This window comes from Elephantulus edwardii, unplaced genomic scaffold (genome assembly GCF_000299155.1).
Source record: "Elephantulus edwardii isolate Elephantulus edwardi_28Jun2011 unplaced genomic scaffold, EleEdw1.0 scaffold00057, whole genome shotgun sequence".
NCBI lineage: Eukaryota > Metazoa > Chordata > Mammalia > Macroscelidea > Macroscelididae > Elephantulus > Elephantulus edwardii.
Window position 1 is genome coordinate 7479055 of NW_006399807.1, and position 13533 is coordinate 7492587.

General features: G+C 37.9%; 1 pseudogene; it reads right to left on the bottom strand.

Annotated features, from left to right (window-relative positions):
* The window catches only part of LOC102849744, an 11327-nt pseudogene extending 4358 nt beyond the window's left edge, over positions 1-6969 (bottom strand).
* Positions 6970-13533: the final 6564 nt, after the last annotated feature.

Genomic DNA, 13533 nt, shown 5'->3' on the forward strand with positions numbered 1-13533 from the left:
TTGATAACAGTATTCGGCTTCACAGCAACCACGAGTTACCTCTGTACAGCAAGTGGACATACCAGGGTTACATGACCTAGAAGAATGTTTCACCAAAAACAAGTAAAGGTAGGCCTGAGGGCCATTGCAATTTACTGCCTCTGAAAACCTACTGGAGGGTCAGTTCAACACAACAGCTCACAACAACAACAACACTCAAATCTCTACTAACATTCAACTCATGTGACAAGAAAACCACATGGTCAATGCCGAAATCATGGAATGAGGCTGTATGCTAATACTAATAAGTGCTGTAAGTTTTCATGACAGTGAAAAATTGCTAACAATAACTTAAATTATTCCACGTACTATGTGTGCCTGACAGCCTCGGTACTTAAGGTTTCCTCTGTCTAGATATTTTTCCTTTTGATATCCTCTGTCTCCTAAATTTCTTTCAGTTTTCTGATGAAGGAGATGCCACTTTATCATGGATGGTCTTCCATGAAAGGCTATGTCAGTGTTAGTCTTCAAAATAGCAAAGACTGAGATAGAAGTGGAAGAGATTTATAAGGGAGAAGATCTGCAGAAAAATATGAGAAAAGGAGCAGCATTCGGCAGTAATGGCCCTCTGGTACCAGCAATGCAAGAATGAGACATGCGGTAAAAGAGAAGGACTAATGAAAACTTCAGACTATAATGAAAACTTCAGACTACAATGAAACTCAGAAGACTATCTTAGCCAGACCTTTGGGAATTCCCAGGGCAAGCCTTGACTATGTTCAATCATTGACTGGGAGAAGCTCAGGAAGAAAATGGTCTTGACATGACTGCTGCAGTAGATTTGGAAGACATGATGGTTTGCGATTATCAGTAACTAAGGAACCCTCATGGCACAATAGTTAAGCACTCAGCTACTAGCCAAAAGGTAAGTAACTTGAACCTATGAGTGATTCTGTGGTAGAAAAAGCTTGGCAATGTGTTTCTAGAAGAAATACAACCTGGGGAAGCTTTGGTGTCCTAGTGGTAAGAAGCTGTGCTGTAATCCTGAAGGTACAGTTTGAATCCACCAGATGCTCTGCTGAAGAAGGAGAGGCAATCTTCTCTTGTACCAGTCAGATCTGACTCAATGGTACACCACCACCACCACCACCACCACCACTACAACAACAACAACAACAACCACCAAACAACAACAAAAGTACAGCCGGGAATGCCTATGAGACTGTTCTACTCTATCATATGGGATCGCTATGATTCAGCATGACTCAATGGCATTGTTGTTGTTATGTGCCATCAAATCACTTGCAACTCATAGTGACCCTATGTACCTGCCCTATTCTGAGCCAGTATCACTTACTCTGACACACCCTACTACCCCAGTTACTGTGTTAATCAAACTCATCCAGGGTCTTCTTCTCCTGCTCTGTCCCTCCACCCTTCCAAGCATGATTTTCTTCTCCAAGGAATTCCTGACCATGTGGCAAAATATGTGAGATAGAGCTTCATAATCCTTGACCTCAAGGAGAAACTGAGTTTCATCCTCTTTAAGACAGACCTGTTTGCTTTCTTGGTGATCCATAGTGTGTTCAATAGTCTTCTCCAATCACCATAACTCAAAGGTATCAATTCTTCTTCTATCATCCTTAGTCATTGTCCATTTCTCTGATGCATAGCAAGTAATTGTGAAGACCATGTCCTGAATCAATGCACCTTAGTTTCTATACTGACATCGTTGCTCATTGTACTCTAGAGGTCCCTGACAACAGATATTTCCCCAGTACAATTCGTCTTTTGATTTCCTCACTGCTGTTGTTAAGAGTGTTGATTGTGGAACCAAACAAGCTGAAGCTGTTAACAATCTCCATCTCTTCACCATCTACCATGGACATCTATCAACTGGCCTAATGGTGAAAATCTTTGTTTTCTTGATGTTGAGTTCCAATCCATATTGAAGACTACAGTCCTTGACCTTCTGCAGCAAGCATTTCAGGTCTTCCTCAGTTTCAGCAAGTAGGGTTGAGTCATCTGCATACGGCAGGTTGTTGATGAGTTTTCCTCCAATTCTGTTGCCACATAACTCCTCATAAAGCCCAGCCTCCTGAATGATCTGTTCTGAATATAGATTGAAAAAGTATGGAGACAGGGCACATTTTTGACGCACTATCTTCCTGATATCTAACCATGAAATGTTTCCTATTATCTATTCAGAGAATAGCTTTCTGGTGTAAATATACCTTCCCCCCCCCTTCTTGCCTTTGAATTGTGGTGTTTGCGAAGAGGGTTTTTTTTTTAATTTTCTACTAGTTTATTTCCAAAAATTAAATATATTGTTTTTAAGAACAAATTCTTTCAATTCTCCTCACCCTCCCATCAGATTGTACAACCCCATTTTTAATCTCCCTCCATCGCACATCCTCATCCCTCTGCTTCCACCTTCCCCCCCCTTGGATCCTCATTCTCATTCTATAATAATGGTTTTATACAATATTTATCCTTGTGGGACTGAGTTAGTTCACTCAGCATAATACTTTCTAGTCCCTCTCAAGTTAGGTAATAATTAACAAAATAATTGCTCCTGTGTGCTGCACAGTATTCCACTGTGTGAATGTATCATGATTTCTCAAATCATTCGTTTGTGGAGGGACATTTTGCCCGTTTCCATGTTCTTGTGATGGTGAATAATGCTGCTATGAACATTGGTGTAAAAATCTCAGTTTATGCCTCAGTTCTCATATATCTTTTGTATGAACACAAGTGTTCTGAGATTTCCATTCTTCTCAAAATTAATCATAATTTGTGATCCACACAGCCAAATGCCTTTGCATAGTCAACGAAACACAGATGGATGTTGTGCTGGTACTCTGCTTTCGGTGATGCCATTCAATAGCAAATACTAATTATAGAAGCTTATCTCTTGAAGAAAGACATACCTTCATGGTTTCCACACTGTCAAGTATATACAAATATACTGTCAAGTATATACAAATAACATGGTCACTCCATCCCTTCACTGTGTTTTTTTCTTCATGTTACTTCTCAACACTTGATACGCTATCTACTTATCTGTTTATTTATTGACTTCTCTCAAAGTGACATCTCCATGAGAAATCTACTTACTGCATCTCCAGTGCCTCAAACAATGCCAAGAATAGAGCAGAGCTCAAAAATGATCTTGAATGAATAAATGTGTATAGGAATTTATAAGCACATACATCACTCTGGTCTTTGTAACACCAAAGTTCCATTCATGGTCAATAAGTCTTCCCTTTCCTTAGGTTAGTTACATAATAATTAAGCTTGACTGGAATGATTTTAATGGTTTATTTGTTGCTTATTATATATATAATTCTTTAATTAATTTGAAATGCATTCTACTATAAGACCTAAGATAGTGGTCCAGGTTTTTGGGTTTTGGTTTCTTTGGGGGGGAAAGGGGACAGGACAGATTTCTTCCAGACTGTTAATAAATGGTACTAGCACTATTTATTAAACAATTAATCATTTTTTTCTTGTTATATAGTAGATTATCATATGAAAGGAAATCTACTCCTGCATTTTATGTTTTATTCTCATCTGTTTTTCTCATCTTTTATGAATATCATATTGGCTTGTTCACAGTAGCTTTATTGTGCTATGTTATTTTTTGGCTGAACTTGAGTAGTTTGTTGATTTTTTTTTTTTTTAATGGGCGAGTCGGTGCTGTGCTCGCTGTTGGAGCCCAGGTCCGACTGTGCCGCCAGATAGCTGGACTCGCCCTGGGCGGCCATGGTCGGCGGGCAGCGCTCCGGCTCGGGCTCGGGCTCCAGTAGCGGCCACCGCTCTGCCTGCGCCGCCTCTGCTCGCCTGCCGGACACGACTGGCTCTCTGCGCTGCGGTGCTAGCTCGTCCCCAGGCAGCCGCCGCCAACGCCCTTTGTTGATGTTTTTAAGTTAAGTTTTAAGATCATTTTTATCCAGTATTTTTTAAAAAATGAGCTTCTAAAAACATTGAGCTTCTAAAAATGGAAAAGAATTATGAAGTAATTTTGGGAGTTGTTGGGGTTTTGTTGTTGTTGTGTACTGTCAAGTCAGAACCAACCCATAGTTAACCCTCCAGCAGGCTTTTAGAGGCAGTTAATTGCTTGGAAAGAGATAGACCATCCTTCTCCCACAGAACACCTGGTAAATTCAAACCGCATGCCTTTGGGATTGCAGTACAGCTTCTTGTCACTAGCCCACCAGTGCTCCTGTTTGGATAACTTTTTTTAAGTTTGAAAGTGTAAATATGATTTTTTGCTCTTACGTGTCCTAAAATCCAAACTGACTCATAGCTGACACTCTAGTGGATTTTCAGAGACACTAAATTGTATAGGAGTTGATTGCATCTTTCTCCTACAGAGCAGCTGGTGGGTTTGAGCCATATGCCTTTGTGTTGGCAGCACAGCTTTTTACTACCAGGCCACCAGAGCACCCTAAATATGATATACTTACATAGCCATCCCATATTGTATCACATTTTTCATGAAGCTATTTTTTAACTAAAATTTTATAGGTTTTCAAATAGCACTGTTGTGCTTCCTCCTCTCCTATTTATTCTTAAGGACTTTGTAATTTTTGTCACTATTACAAGATAAATATTTCTACTTATTTAATTTTCTAGATACTTACTGCCAGAACAGAGAAAAAATCTATTTGGTTTATGTATTTACTTTACCTCTAGCCTCCTTTCCAAATTCTTATTTTCATAATTTTGTTAGTTTCTATTACGTTGTACAAAGCTTGTGTTACAAGACTATACAAACAAAAATTAGTAAATTGTCCACTACACTAATCGGCAGCATCTTGTTAGATTAAGAAGAAATAGAAATTGTAAGTGACTTCATCTTGCTTGAATCCACAACACTGCACCAGCAGCCAGGAAATCAAAAGACATATTTCTTTGGGAAAGTCTTCTGTTAGGAACCTCTCCATGGTGCTGAAGAGTAATGGTGTCAGTTTGAAGACTCAGGGGCACCTGATGCAAACCATGAAATTTTCAATTACTTGCTATGTATCTGGACGCTGGACATTAACAATGATATCCCTGGTTCCATGCCTGTGCCTTATTCTGTTATAAGGATGACAGAAGAAGAACTGAGGCCTTTGAGTTATAGTGTTGGAGAAGAGTGCTGAATATCCCATGAATTGCCAAAAGGACAAACAAGTATGTTTTGGAAAACATGCAGCCAGTGTTCTCCTTTAGAGGCAGCCATACTGAAACTTCATCTCACATATTCCGAGCATGTTAAAAGAAGCCAGTCCTTGGAAAAAGATATCATGCTTGGAAACATAGAGGGTTGGCAAGGGAGGGGAAAACCCTCAATAAGATGGATTGACACAGTGACTGTGACAGTGGGATGGAGTGTGCTGAAAATGATGAGGATGGCACAGGATACGACAGGGCTCAGATCCATTTGTCACAGGGTTGCTCTGAATTGTAGTTGACTCAATAGCATTTAAAAGCAAACTTTATAAGAATAAACATCTTTTTATTAAAGCTATCTACTGTAGTATGTCTATTATAGCAGGATTAAGTAAGTTGCTGGTAGTGCACTATAACTTGTATCAACCCTGTGAACAACAGATCCCTGTCTTGAACCATCCTCACAATCTCTACTGCGCTCAAGCCTTTTGATGTAGTCACCGTGTCTGTCCATCTAATTGAGAGCCTTGCCTCCTTTTTGGATCTTCTACCATTCCACAGCATGTCTTTCTACAATGACTGCCCCTTCCTGACAAAGTGTGTGAGAAGTTTTACCAGCCTTGCCACTAAGGAGCAGTCCAATTGCATTTCCTCCAGAAAGAGATTTGTTTCTTCTTTTGACAGTTCACGCTATATTAAATGCTCTTTGTCAACACCATAATTCAAAAATATTGATTCCTCTTTAATCTTTCTTTTTCATTTTCCAACTTCCAGATGCATAAGAAGCAAAAGAAAAGACTACGACTTGGATCAAGTGCTTCTTAGTCTTTAAAGTGCATTCTTGCTCTTTAGGACTTTACAAAGGTCCTTGACAATAGATTTCCTCAACACAGCATTCCCTTTGATTTCTTGACTGCTGCTACCACAAATGCTCATTGTGGATCCTAGTAAAAGAAAATTGTCTGCAACTTCAATCATTTCTCCATCAAGGAACGTCATTTATATAAAAATTGAATTATAATTTATTTTTCTGTTTACCAACTTCTAGTCTTATATGTAAGGAGCTTTGGCAGCATAGAAGGGAGCTCTTGTGATGTAGTTTTTAAGAAGTTGCACTGCTAATTGGAACTTGGAGGCTCTCTGGCTGTTTCAATCCACCAGTGATTCCATGGTATGTGATTTATAGCCTCTGTAAACCTAAATAGATAGTCTCCTAAACCTACAGGTTAGAGAGCTCTGGTGGCCTAGTGGCAAGAAGCTGTGCTGCAGTCCCCAGAGGCAGGAGGATTGAGGCCACCAACTGCTTCAGGGAGAGAAGAATAAGCATTCTCCTCCTGTGCAATTAACTGCCTCTGAAAAGCTGCCGGAGGGTCAGCTGTGAGTTGGTTCCGTCTCTACAGTACACAACAATAACAAAAACCCTACACCTTGGAATTCTGAATTCAGAATGCCACCTCTGAGGGACATTTTCTCTTTTGTCTGCTCTAGGGGAAGGTCTTTGACTCTTTTCAATATCTGTGTGTTTGTCACTCATTGCAGATTTCACGAGTGTTGACATCATCAGTCTTCTCAAATCTAAGAGGTTCACACAGCAGGGTCTCTGACTCCAGAGGATGGATCTATTCCTGGATCTCTTTTCTTGATGTTACTAAGGTCCCTCTGAACTCTGCTTGCAAGGTTGAACGTTTTTCTATTTCAAAAGAGATCAATTCAAGATACAACTTAATCCTAGATTATACCTTGCTTCATTCATGTAACTGCTTTTAATCTTGCCTCATTATTATCATACAGGTAAAGATTTATAACCATCATTCACTCACTTACGGCCATCAAGTCAGAACTAACACGTAGCTGACCCTCCAGTCATTATCAGAGGCTGTAAATCTCATGAGAGGAGATTGCCCATCTTTCTCTTGCCAAACATCTTTTGGACTGGAACTGCATGTCTTTCGGTTTGCACTGCAACTCCCTACCACAAGGTCACTAGAGAGTCCCAGGATTTAGAACACATTATATAACTACATCAGATCACAAAACAAAGAGTAATTATGTAATGTTAAGCATCATGGCCTAACTACATTGACACAGTGTTAGGGGGAAAATTAAACTCATAATGTTTACCTCAAAGCTTATTAACAATAATACTAATTTCCTTTCACTTTCATCATTATTAATTTATGAATGCATTTGGGTTTAATTTGCCTCTGAGTACATTTATTTTGTGTCTGTACGTTTTAACACAAAATATTTAAAAGATTACCTTTTCTGCTGTTTTGTTTATAATTTCTTTTTAGATTTTCTATTTGATCTAATGATGAACCAAAGATGTCTGTAATTTTCAAATTTAAACCTTTTGGTCATCTTTTTACTTTTCATTTATTGAATTTTGACAGAAGAGAAGAGGCTGTTAAATCCATTACATTTCATTAAAATTTTTAGAAAATAAGACCTTCTTTGTGGCCGAGCACAGAATTGACTTTTGGAAAAATTCCAAGGACAAATAAAAAAAATTAACAAACCCTAGTGATCTTTGATAGATTTGGTTATAACTCTATTAAATAAAATTTTACTGATTTGATTATTCATTTCCTTAATGCTCTTTATTTGTCTACTAAGTCTGTAATTATGAAGAAGATGTGATGGAGTCTCTCATTGTATTTGAGCATTTATTATGTTCTCTTTGCTTTGCTAATAGGTTTTCTCCCCCTTAAGTACTTAACTGCTATAATTGCTTCAAACACACAGGTTTATGACTCATACTGTCTTTGCAAATTATGCCTTATGCCTTGTCTTGATGCATAATGAATGTCCCATGCCCCCCTTTCCTGTTTAATACTTCTAAATTTAAATTATACCTTGTCTGATATTGGTTCTTGCTTTTAAAAATAGTACCATTTCTTTAATTTAATAAATATGTTAGGTAACCAATTAATTAAGATTTACATTTGTTTAAATTTGTTTCTAGTAAGCAACATATGGCTAGACATTTTCCCCTCTCCTAATGTATACCATGGAGTCACTGCTTTGTTGGTTCCAATATTTACACCTTTAAAAAATATTTTTTAGATGGGAGAGAAGAAAAAAGTCTTTATTACAGAAACATTCTAAGTAATTCATATAGATATTTTCCCCCTTCAATAAGTGAAGGTTAATTTTTACACTCATCCCCTTAAGAGTATGATTGAATTATTGACTAGCTTCTAAATAATAGAGCAGGGGAATAGAAAAATAGTAACTTTACAGTGGAAAACCTGGCAAACACTACTTTAACTAAGTAATAAAAGTTAACATCATCAGTATGTTATGTAGCTATCATGTATGCCCTCAAGAGATATGAAGAGAAGGGCATTTCACCTCTGTAGGATTCTTTCAAAAAACCCATAACCCCAGTCTAATTATGAGAAAACATACATTTCTGGAATTATTTGGAAACAATACACCATTATTCTCCATCAAGGTGCACATTTCCTCCTCAGAGACACTCTGTTTATTTCTTTTCATTCCAACCTGGTAAAATGAGAATTTTGGAAAGAATTTCTTTCCCATATTCTAACTAAACTCCCGTGCTTAGCTATTTGCAGAAATTAAAGTATTTTTAGCCCAGATAACTATCTCCTTGTTTTTAATACGTATATTTTATATTCTTAGACATACATTATGATCCATTTAGATTTTATAAACTCACACATTATTGCAAAGCTCATTGATCATTACTGTTTCTTCTCCTCTTGTTCTCCCTTCCCTGAAGTTTCTGTTGTAGCTCATTTGATGTTTGCTTAGAATCCTCTCAAGAGCATGTTTCATGTGGCTAGCATGATCAAGAAAATTAATTTTCATTTTTAACATGTTTGTTGAGATATAATTCACATAAAGTGTATAGTTCAGTGGCTTTTATACTATTCGGAATAATGAAATAGTTACTATAATCTAATGTTCAAATATTTTTATCACTCTAAAACAAAACCCCATGTCCACTATCTGTCATTCCCTATTCCTATCTCCATTTCACTCTTACCAGCCTCAAGCAATCACTAATATGCTTTCTGTCTCTATGGATTTACCTGTTCTGGACATTTCATATAAATGGCTTTATGAAACATCATCTTCTGACTTCTTACTTTGCCAAATGCTTTCAGGTTTCATCCAGTTGTAAAAAAGAGTATTTCATTATTTTTTAATTATCTAATAAAATCGTATTTGTGTTTTATTTACTTAATAGTCTCCTATTGTTTATTCATGGACATTTGAGTTGTTTTCACTTTTTAGGTAGTATAAACAATGCTGCTGGTTGTGTTCCTTGATCTTTTGCTGCAAATACCTCAAGCCTTCCTTACTTTCAGTGAGCAAAGTATGTCAGCTGTGTCACACAGGTTATTGATGAGTCTTTCTCCAATCTTATTCTTCATAGAGTCTAACTTCTTGAATAATTTGCTCAGCATACAGATTGAATAGGTAGGGGTAAAGGATACAACCCTGATGCACACCTTTCTTAATTTTAAACCACATAGTGTTTCCTTGCTCTATTCCTATAACAGCCTCTTTATCAAAGTATAGATTTCGCATGAGCACAATTAAGTGTTCTAGATCTCTGTTCTTCTCAATGTTAGTCAAAATGTGCTATGATCCACATAGTTAAATGCTTCTGCATAGTCAATAAAGCATAAATAGACATTCTTCTGGTATACTTTTATGTTCAGCCAAGATCCATCTGATATCAGCAATGATATCCCTGGTGCCACAGGTTCTTCTAAATCCTGATTGAACTTCTGGCAATTCCCTGTCTATGCACTTAACTGTTCTTGCCATTTTTGAATGCTCTTCAGCAGTATTTTGCTTGCATGTGATATTTAATGATATGTTCAATAATTTCCACATTACTAACATACAGAACACAAAAAATTCCACTGGACCAATAGGCAACATTATGATAGATGAAGAAAAAAACTGATGTTTTCAGCAATTTCATCTTACTTGGATCCACAGTCAACACCCTTGGTACCAACAGTCAGAAGATCAGGAGATATATTGCACTGGGAAAGTCTGCAGTCAGGGATGTCTCAAAATTTTTGAGGAGTAGTAATGTAACTTTGAGGAATAAGGTATGTCTGATTCAGGTCATAGTCTTTTCAATCACTTTCTACGCATCTGAGAGTAGGACAATGAATGACAGAGGACTAATTGATGCCTTTGAGCTATGGAATTGGAGAAGAGTACTGAATATCCTATGTATAGTAAAATGAACAAGCAGATGTCTTGGAGAAAATGCACCAGAGTGCTCCTTGTAGGGTAAGATGATAGTTTTATCTCACATACTTCAGACATGTCAGACATGTTGCTAGAAGAAGGTATTCCCTGGAAAGAGACATCCTCCTTGGAAATGTGGAGCCTTGGTGTAAGAGAGGAAGACCCTCAACCACATAGATTGACACAGTGACTTCTGCAATGGGCTCAAGTGTGTCAGAAAGTATGAGGATGGCACACAATAAGACAGGGTTCAAATCTGTTGTTCATAGGTCTTTATGAATTGTACTTGAGGGCACCTAACAACAACAAACAATGCAACAAACAATGTTGCTATGATCTGTGTTCAAGATGTTGCATAGACAAATATTTTCATTTCTCTCGATAACATACTTGAGAGTACAATTACTGGGTCAAATAGTAAACTCTGTTTAGCTTTTTGAGCATTTGCTAAGCTATTTTATTGATTTTACATTGTTTCAATTATTTTATATCCCCAACAGCAATGTATGGAGATTCTAATTCTTTCACAATGTTGTCAACACTTGATAATGCCTATCTTTAAAGAAATTTTTGTCATCATCCTAGTAAATTTGAAATGGTATCTCATTGTTCTGATTTGCATATCTCTGATGACTAATGATGAGCATCTTTTCATGAACTTAATGGCCATTTTCATTTCTTCTTGAGACCAATGTTTGTTCAGACCATGTACTATTAGTTTGAGTCTCAACAATGACTGACTATCCTCTACTCTAATTCCTCTTTTGAATTTTTAGTAGGGATTTTTTTTGAGTACCTGAAAGTTGTGTTGTTGTTGTTGTTGTTGTGTGTATATTATACCTTGCTCTTCTGAAGTACTTGAGTGTTTTTTCCTTTTCTATTAAAAATGGTGGCATTTTCCTGAAACACTTCTATTTGATTAGGTATTTGTTTTCTATTTCTTTATGAATTCTGTTTCTATAGGTAGCTTTTTCTCTCTCTAGCAAATACACACAAAGCATGCCAGCCCTGACGTCCAAGACTGGTTCCTTCAGCTGCAAAGGGCCAGTGGCACCAACAGTGGTGGAAGGAAAAGCTATTTTTGCCTAAGTTATAGGGAAGTAGGGAGATATCTACCGACCTGGGAGAATATTCATTGGCCTGCTCCCTTGTTATCACATCCTTTCCTAGATTCCAGAGCAGAGAGGACTCAGATTACTAGTCTTATCCTTTTTTACCTCGTAGAGCCAGGAAACAAAGCTAATTCCCCTCATGAGTCCCAGGTCTCATTGTCATACACTACATTGTGATAGATTTTTAGAAGCCTGTTATTTCAGAAGTGGATGGCCAATTCTTCTTCCTACTTCTGCCTTAATATAGAGCTCCACTAAAACCTGTACACTGAAGGTGACTACTCTAGCATTTGAAACACTGGGTGGCATAGCTTTCAACATCACAACAAACCACAAGTACTGCAAACTGACAGACAAGTGCTGTACTAATTACAACACTGATAAGCAAGAATACAAATATCGAAGCTACATAGTAATTAGCAATATTCAAGCAATTCCCCAATACAACAAATTGACAGATAAGTCTCATAGTTCAGGAGGCTCCATGTCCAAGTCTCAGGGAAGGCTGTCTCTCTCTAACAGTTCTAAAGGAAATTTCTTGTCTCTGAGCTTCTGCTCTAGGACTTTATTCCTGTGACTGCTGGGTACTGGAGTGTTTCAGCTGAGGTGTACAGTTGGCAAAGCAAGGTACTGTCTCAGATTAAGGCGATGTCTTGGCATGATCCTGTTTGCTGAAGCTGAAATAAACGCAGGGCATAAAATATATTCTTCTGCTGTTGCCACTTGTTTTCCCTAAGCCACATGAGCTTTGAGCAAAGCTTGGCGGAAGTCAAAGGTTCAGAGTTGTGCAAAGGATCTTTGTGGTCACTAGCTATGTATCGGAGAGCTGGACAATGAATAAGGATAAGAAAAGAGAAGAACTGATGCATTTGAGTATCATGGACTGCCAAAAGAACAAACAGATAAATCTTGGAGAAGCTACTGTCAGTTTTTCTTGGAGGCAAAGATGATGAAGCTTCATCTCACATACTTTGGGCATGTTGCTAGTAGTTATTCCTTTGAGAGAGACATCATGCTTGGGAAAGTGGAGGTACAGCAAAAGAGGAAGACCCTCAACCAGTTGGGTTGACGTGATAATTGCAGCAATGGGCTTTAGTGTGTCAGAGATTGTGAGCATGGCACAGGATAGGACACGGTGAGATTGGTAGTTCATAGGTTGTTATTAGTTGTGCACAAATTGATGGCACCTAACAACAACGTGATATCTCTGTAGACCTTTCCAACTCTGACTTTTCTTCGTGTCAGTTTTACCCACTCTAGAGAAGATCTACACGAGTTATCTCAGCAAAGCCCCTCAATTCTCACTGCTTCTCAAGTGTATGAAAAGCTTCACCAACTTATTGCACATAAACCTCTGAAACGATTAGATCTGAAAGAGACAGAAAGCTGGAAGCTGTGACTGAAGGGAAGAGAATTAAATTCAAATTATCATCTTCCTAGGACTTTCTGCTGTAGACTCAATCACCTCAATTCTAACTATTTCTCTCTCTGCATTCCTAAGTGTGTCTTTTCTTAGACCTAGACTCAATCTTATTTGTTTTCTGTATACTGTACCTGGTACAGTCTATGAGACATAAGGACTTAGATTGACTATATGCACAATAGATGATTGTTGTTGTTGTTATGTACTGTTAAGTCACCTGTGACTCATAGCAATCTTATGTGCAACAGCTCTGAAGCCTTCCCTGTCCTGAGCCAGTCTCACTGACTCTGGCACAATTACCCCCATTGCCTTAGTTACTGTAACAATCCATTTCATCCGAGGTCTTTCTCTCCTGCTTTGTCCCTCCATCCTTCTGGGTATAAGGTATTTCTCCAAAGACTGGTCCCTCCTGGCTACATGCCCAAAGTATGTGAGATGGAGCTTCAAAATCCTAGCCTCCAAGAAGAAATTTGATTTCACACTCTCCAAGACAGATCTATTTGTTTTGTTGGTGGTCCATGATATGCTCAAGACTCTTTTCCAGCACCACAACTTCAAGGTATTGATTCTTCTTTGGTCATATTTAGTCATTGTGTTGCTTTCTGATGCATAGCA